General features: G+C 39.7%; 1 non-coding gene across 1 annotated transcript; it reads left to right on the top strand.

Annotated features, from left to right (window-relative positions):
* The first annotated feature begins 7,948 nt into the window (after positions 1-7,948).
* On the top strand, positions 7,949-8,056 carry LOC130984863 (small nucleolar RNA R71). Its single transcript, XR_009088769.1, has one exon. It is a non-coding gene; the product is annotated as a small nucleolar RNA R71 (small nucleolar RNA).
* The last annotated feature ends 5,580 nt before the right edge of the window (positions 8,057-13,636 follow it).

The following is a 13,636-nucleotide window of genomic DNA, read 5'->3' on the forward strand; positions in this document are numbered from 1 at the left end:
GTGATTTTCGAAAATTAAGAGAAGAAATAAAATTAAAATTAAAATTTGAAACAATTGGTTAATTAAAAGAATTTTGAAAAAGAGGGAGAGGATTTTCGAAAATTAGAAAAAGAAAAGTGGTTAGGTGGTTTTGGAAAAGATAAGAAATAGTAAAACAAACAAAAAGTCAATTAGTTAGTTGAAAAAGATTTGAAAATCAATTTTGAAAAGACAAAGATTATTGAAATTGATTTGAAAAAAATAGATGATTGAAAAAGATATTCTGAAAAAGATTTGATTTTTAAAATTAAAATTGATTACTTGACTAACAAGAAACTAAAAGATATGATTCTAGAATTTAAAGATTGAACCTTTCTTAACAAGAAAGTAACAAACTTCAAATTTTTAAATCAATCATATTAATTGTTAGTAAAGTTTTTGAAAATTATGAAATAAAGATAAAAATAGATTTTGAAAATCATTTTTAAAAATTTTTCAAAAATAAATAAAAAATGAAAAAAATTTGATTTTTAAGAGAGATTTGAAAAGATAAGATTTTAAAAAAATGAAATCTTGACTTGACTAACAAGAAACAACTTATTTTAAAAAATTTTGACTAAGTCAACCTAAAGATTTCGAAATTTATGAGTAAAACAAGGAAAAGATTTTTTTTTTAAATTTTTAATGATGAGAGAGAAAAACAACAAAATGATTCAAAACATAAAAATTATGAATCAAAACACATGATGCATGCAAGAACACTATGAATGTCAAGATGAACACCAAGAACACTTTGAAGATCATGATGAACATCAAGATATATTTTTGAAAAATTTTCAAGAAAGGAAAAACTTGCAAGACACCAAACTTAGAAATTTTCAATGCTTAGACACTATGAATGCAAAAATGCATATGAAAAACAACAAAAGACACAAAACAAGAAAATATGAAGATCAAACAAGAAAACTTATCAAGAACAACTTGAAGATCATGAAGAACACCGTGCATGAATTTTTCGAAAAAATGCATAAAATTTAAAAACATGCAATTAACACCAAACTTAAAAATTGACAGTAGACTCAAACAAGAAACAAAAAAATATTTTTTTATTTTTATGATTTTATAAATTTTTTTTGTATTTTTTTTTGAAAAATATTTTTAGAAAAACGAAAACAAAGGAAATTATCTAATCTGAGCAACAAGATGAATCGTCAGTTGTCCAAACTCGAACAATCCCCGGCAACGGCGCCAAAAACTTGGTGCGCGTAAATTGTGATCATCAACAATGGTGCCAAAGACTTGGAGCTCTCAAACGTGAATCACACTTTGTCACAACTTCGCACAACTAACCAGCAAGTGCACTGGGTCGTCCAAGTAATACCTTACGTGAGTAAGGGTCGATCCCATGGAGATTGTTGGTATGAAGCAAGCTATGGTCATCTTCCAAATCTCAGTTAGGCGGATTCAAATAGGTATAATGGTTTTCGAATATAAATATAAATAAAGCGTAAAATAAAGGTAGAGATACTTATGTAATTCATTGGTGGGAATTTTAGATAAGTGCATGAAGATGTTGTGTTCCTTTTGAATCTCTGCTTTCCTACTGCTTTCATCCAATCCTTCTTACTCCTTTCCATGGCAAGCTATATGTAGGGCATTGGTGCACGAAATTGTGATCACTACAACTCAAATAATCCCTAGTAATGGCTCCAAAGACTTGGTGCTCAATACCATGGCATAAACACAACTTCGCACAACTAACCAGCAAGTGCACTGGGTCGTCCAAGTAATAAACCTTACGCGAGTAAGGGTCGATCCCACGGAGATTGTTGGTATGAAGCAAGCTATGGTCACCTTGTAAATCTTAGTCAGGCAGACTCAAATGGGTATAGATGATGAATGAATAAAACATAAAGATAAAGATAGAGATACTTATGTATATCATTGGTGAGAGCTTCAGATAAGCGTATGAAGATGCTTTCCCTTCCGTCTCTCTGCTTTCCTACTGTCTTCATCCAATCCTTCTTACTCCTTTCCATGGCAAGCTTATGCAAGGGTTTCACCGTTGTCAGTGGCTACCTCCCATCCTCTCAGTGGAAATGTTCAACGCACCCTGTCACGGCACGACTATCCATCTGTCGGTTCTCGGTCAGGCCGGAATAGAATCCATTGATTCTTTTGTGTCTGTCACTAACGCCCCGCCTGCTAGGAGTTTGAAGCACGTCACAGTCATTCAATCATTGAATCCTACTCAGAATACCACAGACAAGGTTAGACCTTCCGGATTCTCTTGAATGCCGCCATCAGTTCTTGCCTATACCACGAAGACTCTGATCTCACGGAATGGCTGGCTCGTTTGTCAGGCGAGCACTCAGTTGTCAGGCGATCAACCATGCATCATGTATCAGAAATCCAAGAGATATTCACCCAATCTAAGGTAGAACGGAGGTGGTTGTCAGTCACACGTTCATAGGTGAGAATGATGATGAGTGTCACGGATCATCACATTCATCAAGTTGAAGAACAAGTGATATCTTGGACAAAGAACAAGCGGAATTGAATAGAAGAACGGTAGTAATTGCATTAATACTCGAGGTACAGCAGAGCTCCACACCTTAATCTATGGTGTGTAGAAACTCCACCGTTGAAAATACATAAGAACAAGGTCTAGGCATGGCCGTGAGGCCAGCCTCCCAATGATCTAAGATAGCATAAGAACAAAGATAGCTACCAAGATATCTAAATACAATAGTAAAAGGTCCTACTTATAGAGAACTAGTAGCCTAAGGTTTACAGAGATGAGTAAATGACATAAAAATCCACTTCCGGGCCCACTTGGTGTGTGCTTGGGCTGAGCAATGAAGCATTTTCGTGTAGAGACTCTTCTTGGAGTTAAACGCCAGCTTTTATGCCAGTTTGGGCGTTTAACTCCCATTTAGGTGCCAGTTCCGGCGTTTAACGCTGGGAAATCTGAAGGTGACTTTGAACGCCGGTTTGGGCCATCAAATCATGGGCAGAGTATGGACTATCATATGTTGCTGGAAAGCCCAGGATGTCTATTTTCCAACGCCGTTGAGAGCGCGCCAATTGGGCTTCTGTAGCTCCAGAAAATCCACTTCGAGTGCAGGGAGGTCAGAATCCAACAGCATCTGCAGTCCTTTTCAGTCTCTGAATCAGATTTTTGCTCAGGTCCCTCAATTTCAGCCAGAAAATACCTGAAATCACAGAAAAACACACAAACTCATAGTAAAGTCCAGAAAAGTGAATTTTAACTAAAAACTAATAAAAATATACTAAGAACTCAACTAAAACTACTAAAAACATACTAGAAACAATGCCAAAAAGCGTACAAATTATCCGCTCATCACAACACCAAACTTAAATTGTTGCTTGTCCTCAAGCAACTGAAAATCAAATAAGATAAAAAGAAGAGAATATGCAATGAACTCCAAAAACATCTATGAAGATCAGAATTAATTAGATGAGCGGGGCTTTTAGCTTTTTGCCTGTGAACAGTTTTGGCATCTCACTCTATCCTTTGAAATTCAGAATGATTGGCTTCTTTAAGAACTCAGAATCCAGATAGTGCTATTGATTCTCCTAGTTAAGTATGATGATTCTTGAACACAGCTACTTTATGAGTCTTGGCCGTGGCCCAAAGCACTCTGTCTTCCAGTATTACCACCGGATACATACATGCCACAGACACATAATTGGGTGAACCTTTTCAGATTGTGACTCAGCTTTGCTAGAGTCCCCAATTAGAGGTGTCCAGGGTTCTTAAGCACACTCTTTTTGCCTTGGATCACAACTTTATTTCTTTCTTTTTCTTTCTTTTTCTCTTTCTTTTTTGTTTTTTTTTTCGCCTCTTTTTTTTTGTATTCACTGCTTTTTCTTGCTTCAAGAATCATTTTTATGATTTTTCAGATCCTCAGTAACATGTCTCCTTTTTCATCATTCTTTCAAGAGCCAACATTCATGAACCACAAATTCAAAAGACATATGCACTGTTTAAGCATACATTCAGAAAATAAAAGTGTTGCCACCACATCAAAATAATTAAACTGTTATAAAATTCAAAATTCATGCAATTCTTCTCCTTTTCAATTAAGAACATTGTTTATTTAAGAAAGGTGATGGATTCATAGGACATTCATAACTTTAAGGCATAGACACTAAGACACTAATGATCATAAGACACAAACATGGACAAACATAAAGCATAAATTTTTGAAAAATAAGAAAATAAAGAACAAGGAGATTAAAGAACGGGTCCACCTTAGTGATGGCGGCTTGTTCTTCCTCTTAAAGGTCTTATGGAGTGCTTGAGCTCCTCAATATCTCTTCCTTGTCTTTGTTGCTCCTCTCTCATGATTCTTTGATCTTCTCTAATTTCATGGAGGAGGATGGAATGTTCTTGGTGCTCCACCCTTAGTTGTCCCATGTTGGAACTCAATTCTCCTAGGGAGGCGTTCAGTTGCTCCCAATAGTCTTGTGGAGGAAAGTGCATCCCTTGAGGCATCTCAGGGATTTCATGATGAGAGGGGTCTCTTGTTTGTTCCATCCTTTTCTTAGTGATGGGCTTGTCCTCATCAATGGGGATGTCTCCCTCTATGTCAACTCCAACTGAATAACAGAGGTGACAAATGAGATGAGGAAAGGCTAACCTTGCTAAGATAGAGGACTTGTCCGCCACCTTACAGAGTTCTTGGGCTATAACCTCATGAACTTCCACTTCTTCTCCAATCATGATGCTATGAATCATTATGGCCCGGTCTAGAGTAACTTCGGACCGGTTTCTAGTGGGAATGATTGAGCGTTGGATAAACTCCAACCATCCTCTAGCCACGGGTTTGAGGTCATGCCTTCTCAATTGAACCTGCTTCCCTCTTGAATCTCTCTTCCATTGGGCGCCCTCTTCACAAATGTCAGTGAAGACTTGGTCCAACCTTTGATCAAAGTTGACCCTTCTAGTGTAAGGATGTCCATCTCCTTGCATCATGGGCAAGTTGAATGCTAACCTTACATTTTCCGGACTAAAATCCAAGTATTTCCCCCGAACCATAGTAAGCCAATTCTTTGGATCCGGGTTCACACTTTGATCATGGTTCTTGGTGATCCATGCATTGGCATAGAACTCTTGAACCATTAAGATTCTGACTTGTTGAATGGGGTTGGTAAGAACTTCCCAACCTCTTCTTCGGATCTCATGTCGGATCTCCGGATATTCACTCTTTTTGAGTGAAAAAGGGACCTCGGGGATCACCTTCTTCAAGGCCACAACTTCATAGAAGTGGTCTTGATGCACCCTTGAGATGAATCTCTCCATCTCCCATGACTCGGAGGTGGAAGCTTTTGCCTTCCCTTTCCTCTTTCTAGAGGTTTCTCCGGCCTTGGATGCCAAAAATGGTTGTGGAAAAACAAAAAGCAATGCTTTTACCACACCAAACTTAAAAGGTTTGCTCGTCCTCGAGCAAAAGAAGAAAGAAGAGAGTAGAAGAAGAAGAAATGAGGAAGAAGAGAATGGCTTTGTGTTCGGCCAAAGAGAGGGAGAAGTGGTGTTTAGGTTGTGTGAAAATGAAGGGGTGAAGAAGGGTATATATAGGGGAGGGGGGCTCATGGTTCGGTCATGTATGGGAGGGTTTGGGAGGGAAAGTGGTTTGAATTTGAAGGGTGAGGTAGGTGGGGTTTTATGAAGGATGGATGTGAGTGGTGAAGAGAAAGATGGGATTTGATAGGTGAAGGGTTTTTGGGGAAGAGGTGTTGAGGTGATTGGTGAATGGGTGAAGAAGAGAGAGAGTGGTGGGGTTGGTGGGGATCCTGTGGGGTCCACAGATCCTGAGGTGTCAAGGAAAAGTCATCCCTGCACCAAATGGCATACAAAATCACATTTTGAGCCAATTCTGGCGTTAAACGCCGGGCTGGTGCCCATTTTTGGCGTTTAACGCCAGGTTCTTGCCCTTTTCTAGCGTTTAACGCCAGTCTGGTGCCCCTTTCTGGCGTTAAACGCCCAGAATGGTGCCAGACTGGGCGTTAAACGCCCACCTGCTAGCCTTACTGGCGTTTAAACGCCAGTAAGTTCTTCCTCCAGGGTGTGCTATTTTTCTTCCTGTTTTTCATTTTGTTTTTGCTTTTTCAATGGATTTTGTGACTTCTCATGATCATCAACCTACAAAAAACATAAAATAACAAAAGAAAATAAATAAAATATAACATTGGGTTGCCTCCCAATAAGCGCTTCTTTAATGTCAGTAGCTTGACAGAGGGCTCTCATGGAGCCTCACAAATGATCAGAGCAATGTTGGAACCTCCCAACACCAAACTTAGAGTTTGAATGTGGGGGTTCAACACCAAACTTAGAGTTTGGTTGTGGCCTCCCAACACCAAACTTAGAGTTTGACTGTGGGGGCTCTGTTTGACTCTGATTTGAGAGAAGCTCTTCATGCTTCCTCTCCATGGTGACAGAGGGATATCCTTGACCCTTAAACACAAAGGATTCTTCATTCACTTGAATGATCAGTTCACCTCTATCAACATCAATCACAGCCTTTGCTGTGGCTAGGAAGGGTCTGCCAAGGATGATGGTTTCATCCATGCCCTTCCCAGTCTCTAGGACTATGAAATCAGCAGGGATGTAATGGTTTTCAGTCTTCACCAAAACATCCTCTACAAGTCCATGAGCTTGTTTTCTTGAGTTGTCTGCCATCTCTAGTGAGATTCTTGCAGCTTGCACCTCAAAGATCCCTAGCTTCTCCATTACAGAGAGAGGTATGAGGTTTACACTTGACCCTAAGTCACACAGAGCCTTCTTGAAGGTCATGGTGCCTATGGTACAAGGTATTGAAAACTTCCCAGGGTCTTGTCTCTTTTGAGGTAATTTCTGCCTAGACAAGTCATCCAGTTCTTTGGTGAGCAAAGGGGGTTCATCCTCCCAAATCTCATTTCCAAATAACTTGTCATTTAGCTTCATGATTGCTTCAAGGTATTTGGCAACTTGCTCTTCAGTGACATACTCATCCTCTTCAGAGGAAGAATACTCATCAGAGCTCATGAAGGGCAGAAGTAAGTCCAATGGAATCTCTATGGTCTCATTTTGAGCCTCAGATTCCCATGGTTCCTCATTTGGGAACTCAGTGGAGGTCAGTGCACGCCCATTGAGGTCTTCCTCAGTGGCGTTCACTTCCTCTCCTTCCTCTCCAAATTCGGCCATGTTGATGGCCTTGCACTCTCCTTTTGGATTTTCTTCTGTATTGCTTGGAAGAGTACTTGGAGGGAGTTCAGTAACTTTCTTGCTCAGCTGTCCCACTTGTGCCTCCAAATTCCTAATGGAGGACCTTGTTTTAGTCATGAAACTTTGAGTGGTTTTAATTAGATCAGAGACCATGGTTGCTAAGTCAGAGGGGTTCTGCTTAGAATTCTCTGTCTGTTGCTGAGAAGATGATGGAAAAGGCTTGCTATTGCTAAACCTGTTTCATCCACCATTATTGTTGTTGAAACCTTGTTGAGGTCTCTCTTGATTCTTTCATGAGAAATTTGGATGATTTCTCCATGAAGAATTATAGGTGTTTCCATAGGGTTCTCCTAGGTAATTCACCTCTTCCATTGAAGGGTTCTCAGGATCATAAGCTTCTTCTTCAGATGAAGCATCCTTAGTACTGCCAGGTGCATTTTGCATTCCAGACAGACTTTGAGAAATCAAATTGACTTGTTGAGTCAATATTTTATTTTGAGCCAGAATGGCATTCAGAGTATCAATCTCAAGAACTCCTTTCTTCTGATTTGTCCCATTGTTCACAGGATTCCTTTCAGAAGTGTACATGAATTGGTTATTTGCAACCATTTCAATTAGCTCTTGAGCTTCTGTAGGCGTCTTCTTCAGATGAAGAGATCCTCTAGCAGAGCTATCCAAAGACATCTTGGATAGTTCAGAGAGACCATCATAGAAAATACCTATGATGCTCCATTCAGAAAGCATGTCAGAAGGACATTTTCTGATCAATTGTTTGTATCTTTCCCAAGCTTCATAGAGGGATTCTCCATCCTTCTGTCTGAAGGTTTGGACTTCCACTCTAAGCTTACTCAATTTCTGAGGTGGAAAGAACTTTGCCAAGAAGGCATTGACTAGCTTTTCCCATGAGTCCAGGCTTTCTTTAGGTTGTGAGTCCAACCATATCCTAGCTCTGTCTCTTACAGCAAAAGGGAATAGCATAAGTCTGTAGACCTCAGGGTCAACCCCATTAGTCTTGACAGTGTCACAGATTTGCAAGAATTCAGCTAAAAACTGATGAGGATCTTCCAATGGAAGTCCATGGAACTTGCAATTCTGTTGCATTAGAGAAACTAATTGAGGCTTAAGCTCAAAGTTGTTTGCTCCAATGGCAGGGATAGAGATGCTTCTCCCATAGAAGTCGGGAGTAGGTGCAGTAAAGTCACCCAGCACCTTCCTTGCATTGTTTGCATTGTTGTTGTTTTCGGCTGCCATGGGTTCTTCTTCTTTGAAGATTTCTGTTAGGTCCTCTACAGAGAGTTGTGCCTTAGCTTCTCTTAGCTTTCGCTTCAAGGTCCTTTCAGGTTCAGGGTCAGCTTCAACAAGAATGCCTTTGTCTTTGCTCCTGCTCATATGAAAGAGAAGAGAACAAGAAAATATGGAATCCTCTATGTCACAGTATAGAGATTCCTTGAGGTGTCAGAAGAACAGAAAAATAGAAGAGAGAGGTAGAAGAATTCGAACTTAATCAGATAGAGTTCGAATTGTGCATTGAGAAGGAGTGGTACTCCATAAATAGAAGGATGTGAGAAGAGGGGAAGAGAATTTTCGAAAATTAATTAAAAAGATTTTAAAAACATTTTGAAAAACTTTAATTTGATTTTCGAAAATCAAGAGTGAGAAAGAAATCAAGTAATTTTTGAAAAAGATTTTAAAATTAGAAATAAAAAAGATATGATTGAAAACTGTTTTGAAAGAGATGTGATTAAAAAGATATGATTGAGAAGATATGATTTGAAAAAAATTTTAAAAGGATTTGATTTTAAAAATTAATGACTTGCCTAACAAGAAAAGATATGATTCAAACATTAAACCTTTCTCAACAGAAAAGGCAACATACTTGAAATGTTCAATCAAATCATTAATTGTTAGCAAGTATCTTTGAAAAAGGAAAGAAATTGATTTTGAAAACATTTGATTGAAAAGATATGATTTGAAAAGGATTTGATTTTGAAAAACTTTGAAAACTTGAAAAATCTGAATTAAAAACAGAATCTTCCCTCTTGTGCCATCCTGGCGTTAAACACCCAGAATGGTGCACATTCTGGCGTTTAACGCCCAATGCACTACCTTTTTGGGCGTTAAACGCCCAACCAGGTACCCTGGCTGGCGTTTAAACGCCAGTCTGTCCTTCTTCACTGGGCATTTTGAACGCCCATCTTTTTCTGTGTAATTCCTCTGCTGCATGTTCTGAATCTTCAGTTCCCTGTACTATTGACTTGAAAATAGAACCAAGATCAAATAAACAATGCATGCAAGACACCAAACTTAAAATTAGACACTAGACTCAAACAAGAAACATAAAATATTTTTGGTTTTTTATGATTTTGAAATTTTTTTGTGCTTTTTCGAAAATTATATGGAAATAGAAAATGAAGGTTTCAGAATTCTTAATTTGAATTCCAGGAATCATTGCAATGCTAGTCTAAGACTCCGGTCCAGGAATTAGACATGGCTTCACAGCCAGCCAAGCTTTCAAAGAAAGCTTCGGTCCAAAATACTAGACATGGCCAATGGCCAGCCAAGCCTTAGCAGATCATTGCTCCAATAGCAAGATTGATAGAGATCAATAAGCTCTTGTGATGATCAGTTGAAACCTCGGTCTAATAAGATTAGACATGGCTTCTCAGCCAGCCAGATTTCAGCAGATCATCATGAAATACTAGAATTCATTCTTAAGAACTCTGAAGAAAAATACCTAATCTAAGCAACAAGATGAACCGTCAGTTGTCCATACACAAAACAATCCCCGGCAACGGCGCCAAAAACTTGGTGCACGAAATTGTGATCACTACAACTCAAATAATCCTTAGTAATGGCTCCAAAGACTTGGTGCTCAATACCATGGCATAAACACAACTTCGCACAACTAACCAGCAAGTGCACTGGGTCGTCCAAGTAATAAACCTTACGCGAGTAAGGGTCGATCCCACGAAGATTGTTGGTATGAAGCAAGCTATGGTCACCTTGTAAATCTTAGTCAGGCAGACTCAAATGGGTATAGATGATGAATGAATAAAACATAAAGATAAAGATAGAGATACTTATGTATATCATTGGTGAGAGCTTCAGATAAGCGTATGAAGATGCTCTCCCTTCCGTCTCTCTGCTTTCCTACTGTCTTCATCCAATCCTTCTTACTCCTTTCCATGGCAAGCTTATGCAAGGGTTTCACCGTTGTCAGTGGCTACCTCCCATCCTCTCAGTGGAAATGTTCAACGCACCCTGTCACGGCACGGCTATCCATCTGTCGGTTCTCGGTCAGGCCGGAATAGAATCCATTGATTATTTTGCGTCTATCACTAACGCCCCGCCTGCTAGGAGTTTGAAGCACGTCACAGTCATTCAATCATTGAATCCTACTCAGAATACCACAGACAAGGTTAGACCTTCCGGATTCTCTTGAATGCCGCCATCAGTTCTTGCCTATACCACGAAGACTCTGATCTCACGGAATGGCTGGCTCATTTGTCAGGCGAGCACTCGGTTGTCAGGCGATCAACCATGCATCATGTATCAGAAATCCAAGAGATATTCACCCAATCTAAGGTAGAATGGAGGTGGTTGTCAGTCACACGTTCATAGGTGAGAATGATGATGAGTGTCATGGATCATCACATTCATCAAGTTGAAGAACAAGTGATATCTTGGACAAAGAACAAGCGGAATTGAATAGAAGAACGGTAGTAATTGCATTAATACTCGAGGTACAGCAGAGCTCCACACCTTAATCTATGGTGTGTAGAAACTCCACCGTTGAAAATACATAAGAACAAGGTCTAGGCATGGCCATGAGGCCAGCCTCCCAATGATCTAAGATAGCATAAGAACAAAGATAGCTACCAAGATATCTAAATACAATAGTAAAAGGTCCTACTTATAGAGAACTAGTAGCCTAAGGTTTACAGAGATGAGTAAATGACATAAAAATCCACTTCCGGGCCCACTTGGTGTGTGCTTGGGCTGTGCAATGAAGCATTTTCGTGTAGAGACTCTTCTTGGAGTTAAACGCCAGCTTTTATGCCAGTTTGGGCGTTTAACTCCCATTTAGGTGCCAGTTCCGGCGTTTAACGCTGGGAAATCTGAAGGTAACTTTGAACGCCGGTTTGGGCCATCAAATCTTGGGCAAAGTATGGACTATCATATATTGCTGGAAAGCCCAGGATGTCTACTTTTCAACGCTGTTGAGAGCGCTCCAATTGGGCTTCTGTAGCTCCAGAAAATCCACTTCGAGTGCAGGGAGGTCAGAATCTAACAGCATCTGCAGTCCTTTTCAGTCTCTGAATCAGATTTTTGCTCAGGTCCCTCAATTTCAGCCAGAAAATACCTGAAATCACAGAAAAACACACAAACTCATAGTAAAGTACAGAAAAGTAAATTTTAACTAAAAACTAATAAAAATATACTAAGAACTCAACTAAAACTACTAAAAACATACTAAAAACAATGCCAAAAAGCGTACAAATTATCCGCTCATCAGGCACCACCATTGTCAATGGCTACTTCCCATCCTCTCAGTGAAAATGGTCCAAATGCTCTGTCACAGCACGGGTAATCATCTGTCGGTTCTCGATCATGTCGGAATAGAATCCATTGATTCTTTTGCGTCTGTCACTACGCCCAACAATTGCGAGTTTGAAGCTCGTCACAGTCATTCAATCCCTGAATCCTACTCGGAATACCACAGACAAGGTTTAGACTTTCCGGATTCTCAAGAATGGCCGCCAATGGATTCTAGCTTATACCATGAGGATTCTGATTAAGGAATCCAAGAGATATTCACTCTAGCTTTCGCAGGTAGAACGGAAGTGGTTGTCAGGCACGCGTTCATAAGGACGGATGATGATGAGTGTCACGGATCATCACATCCATCAGGTTGAAGTACGAGTGATATCTTAGAACAAGAATAAGCTTGAATTGAATAGAAGAACAATAATAATTGCATTAATTCTCGAGGTACAGCAGAGCTCCACACCTTAATCTATGGTGTGTAGAAACTCCACCGTTGAAAATACATAAGTGATGGTCCAGGCATGGCCGAATGGCCAGCCCCCAAACGTGATCAATAGTCTCCTTAGATGAATAATAGATTAAGACTGAGACCAAAGGTTAAAATACAATAGTAAAAAGTCCTATTTATACTAAACTAGTCACTAGGGTTTACAGAAATAAGTAATTGATGTAGAAATCCACTTCCGGGGCCCACTTGGTGTGTGCTTGGGCTGAGCTTGAGCTTTACACGTGCAAAGGCTTCTCTTGGAGTTAAACGCCAAGTTGTAACATGTTTTTGGCATTTAACTCTGGTTTGTGACGTGTTTCTGGCATTTTACTCCATAATGCAGCATGGAACTGGCGTTGAACGCCAGTTTGTGTCATCTAAACTCGAACAAAGTATAGACTATTATATATTTCTAGAAAGCTATGAATGTCTACTTTCCAACGCTGTTGAGAGTGCACCATTTGAAGTTCTGTAGCTTCAGAAAATCCATTTTGAGTGCAGGGAGGTCAGAATCCAACAGCATCAGCAGTCCTTTGTCAACCTCCTATCAGATTTTTGCTCAGGTCCCTTAATTTCAGCCAGAAAATACCTGAAATCATAGAAAAGCTCACAAACTCATAGTAAAGACCAGAAATGTGAATTTTGCATAAAAACCAATAAAAACATCCCTAAAAGTAGCTAGATCCTACTAAAAACTATCTAAAAATATTGCCAAAAAGCGTATAAATTATCCGCTCATCAGAGGCAGAGGAGCAACCAAAACTTCTGGCACTTCAACCACCACCATACCAACAATACCAACAATTTCCTGAAGGAATGAACTTGGAGCAGCTGCAAGGAGACGTGCACTAAATGAAGGGAGATCTGCATCAATTGAGGGAAGATGTCAACCAATTTCAAAGTAGCCAAAGGGAGCAATGGAACCAAGTGAATGAGAAAATACACAACCTCCAAGGAAGCTCTGAACAACTGAAGGAGCAGCAAGGAAAGATCAACTGGGGAGAAGTGCAAGGTAGCTTAGGGATGATGCTGGAATATCAATTACATCAAATGAACAGCCTTGCTGAATTCAGACACCTCTACGAAGTTAGAACTATAGCAAGAAGGGAATATGACTACTATGAACAAACTAAGTTGAGTTACTTGTGCAATGCAGTAGCCAACTTGAATCCCAGTTACCCCACCTATATGCAAAAATTGGAGGAACTCAGTGGACGGCAGGAAGAAATTGCGTATCAGCACAAAGAAAATGTGAAGTCCTACATGAGAAGGCTGGGCTTTTGGAAGCCCAAGGACAAGAAAGCACAAGAAGGATCCTCCAAAAAGGGTGGAGATGACTCCTCCCCCTCCAAGAAGAAGGACAAAGGCAAGGGGCCAATGAACTAAAGAAG

Source organism: Arachis stenosperma, chromosome 5, assembly GCF_014773155.1.
Source record: "Arachis stenosperma cultivar V10309 chromosome 5, arast.V10309.gnm1.PFL2, whole genome shotgun sequence".
NCBI classification, from domain to species: domain Eukaryota; kingdom Viridiplantae; phylum Streptophyta; class Magnoliopsida; order Fabales; family Fabaceae; genus Arachis; species Arachis stenosperma.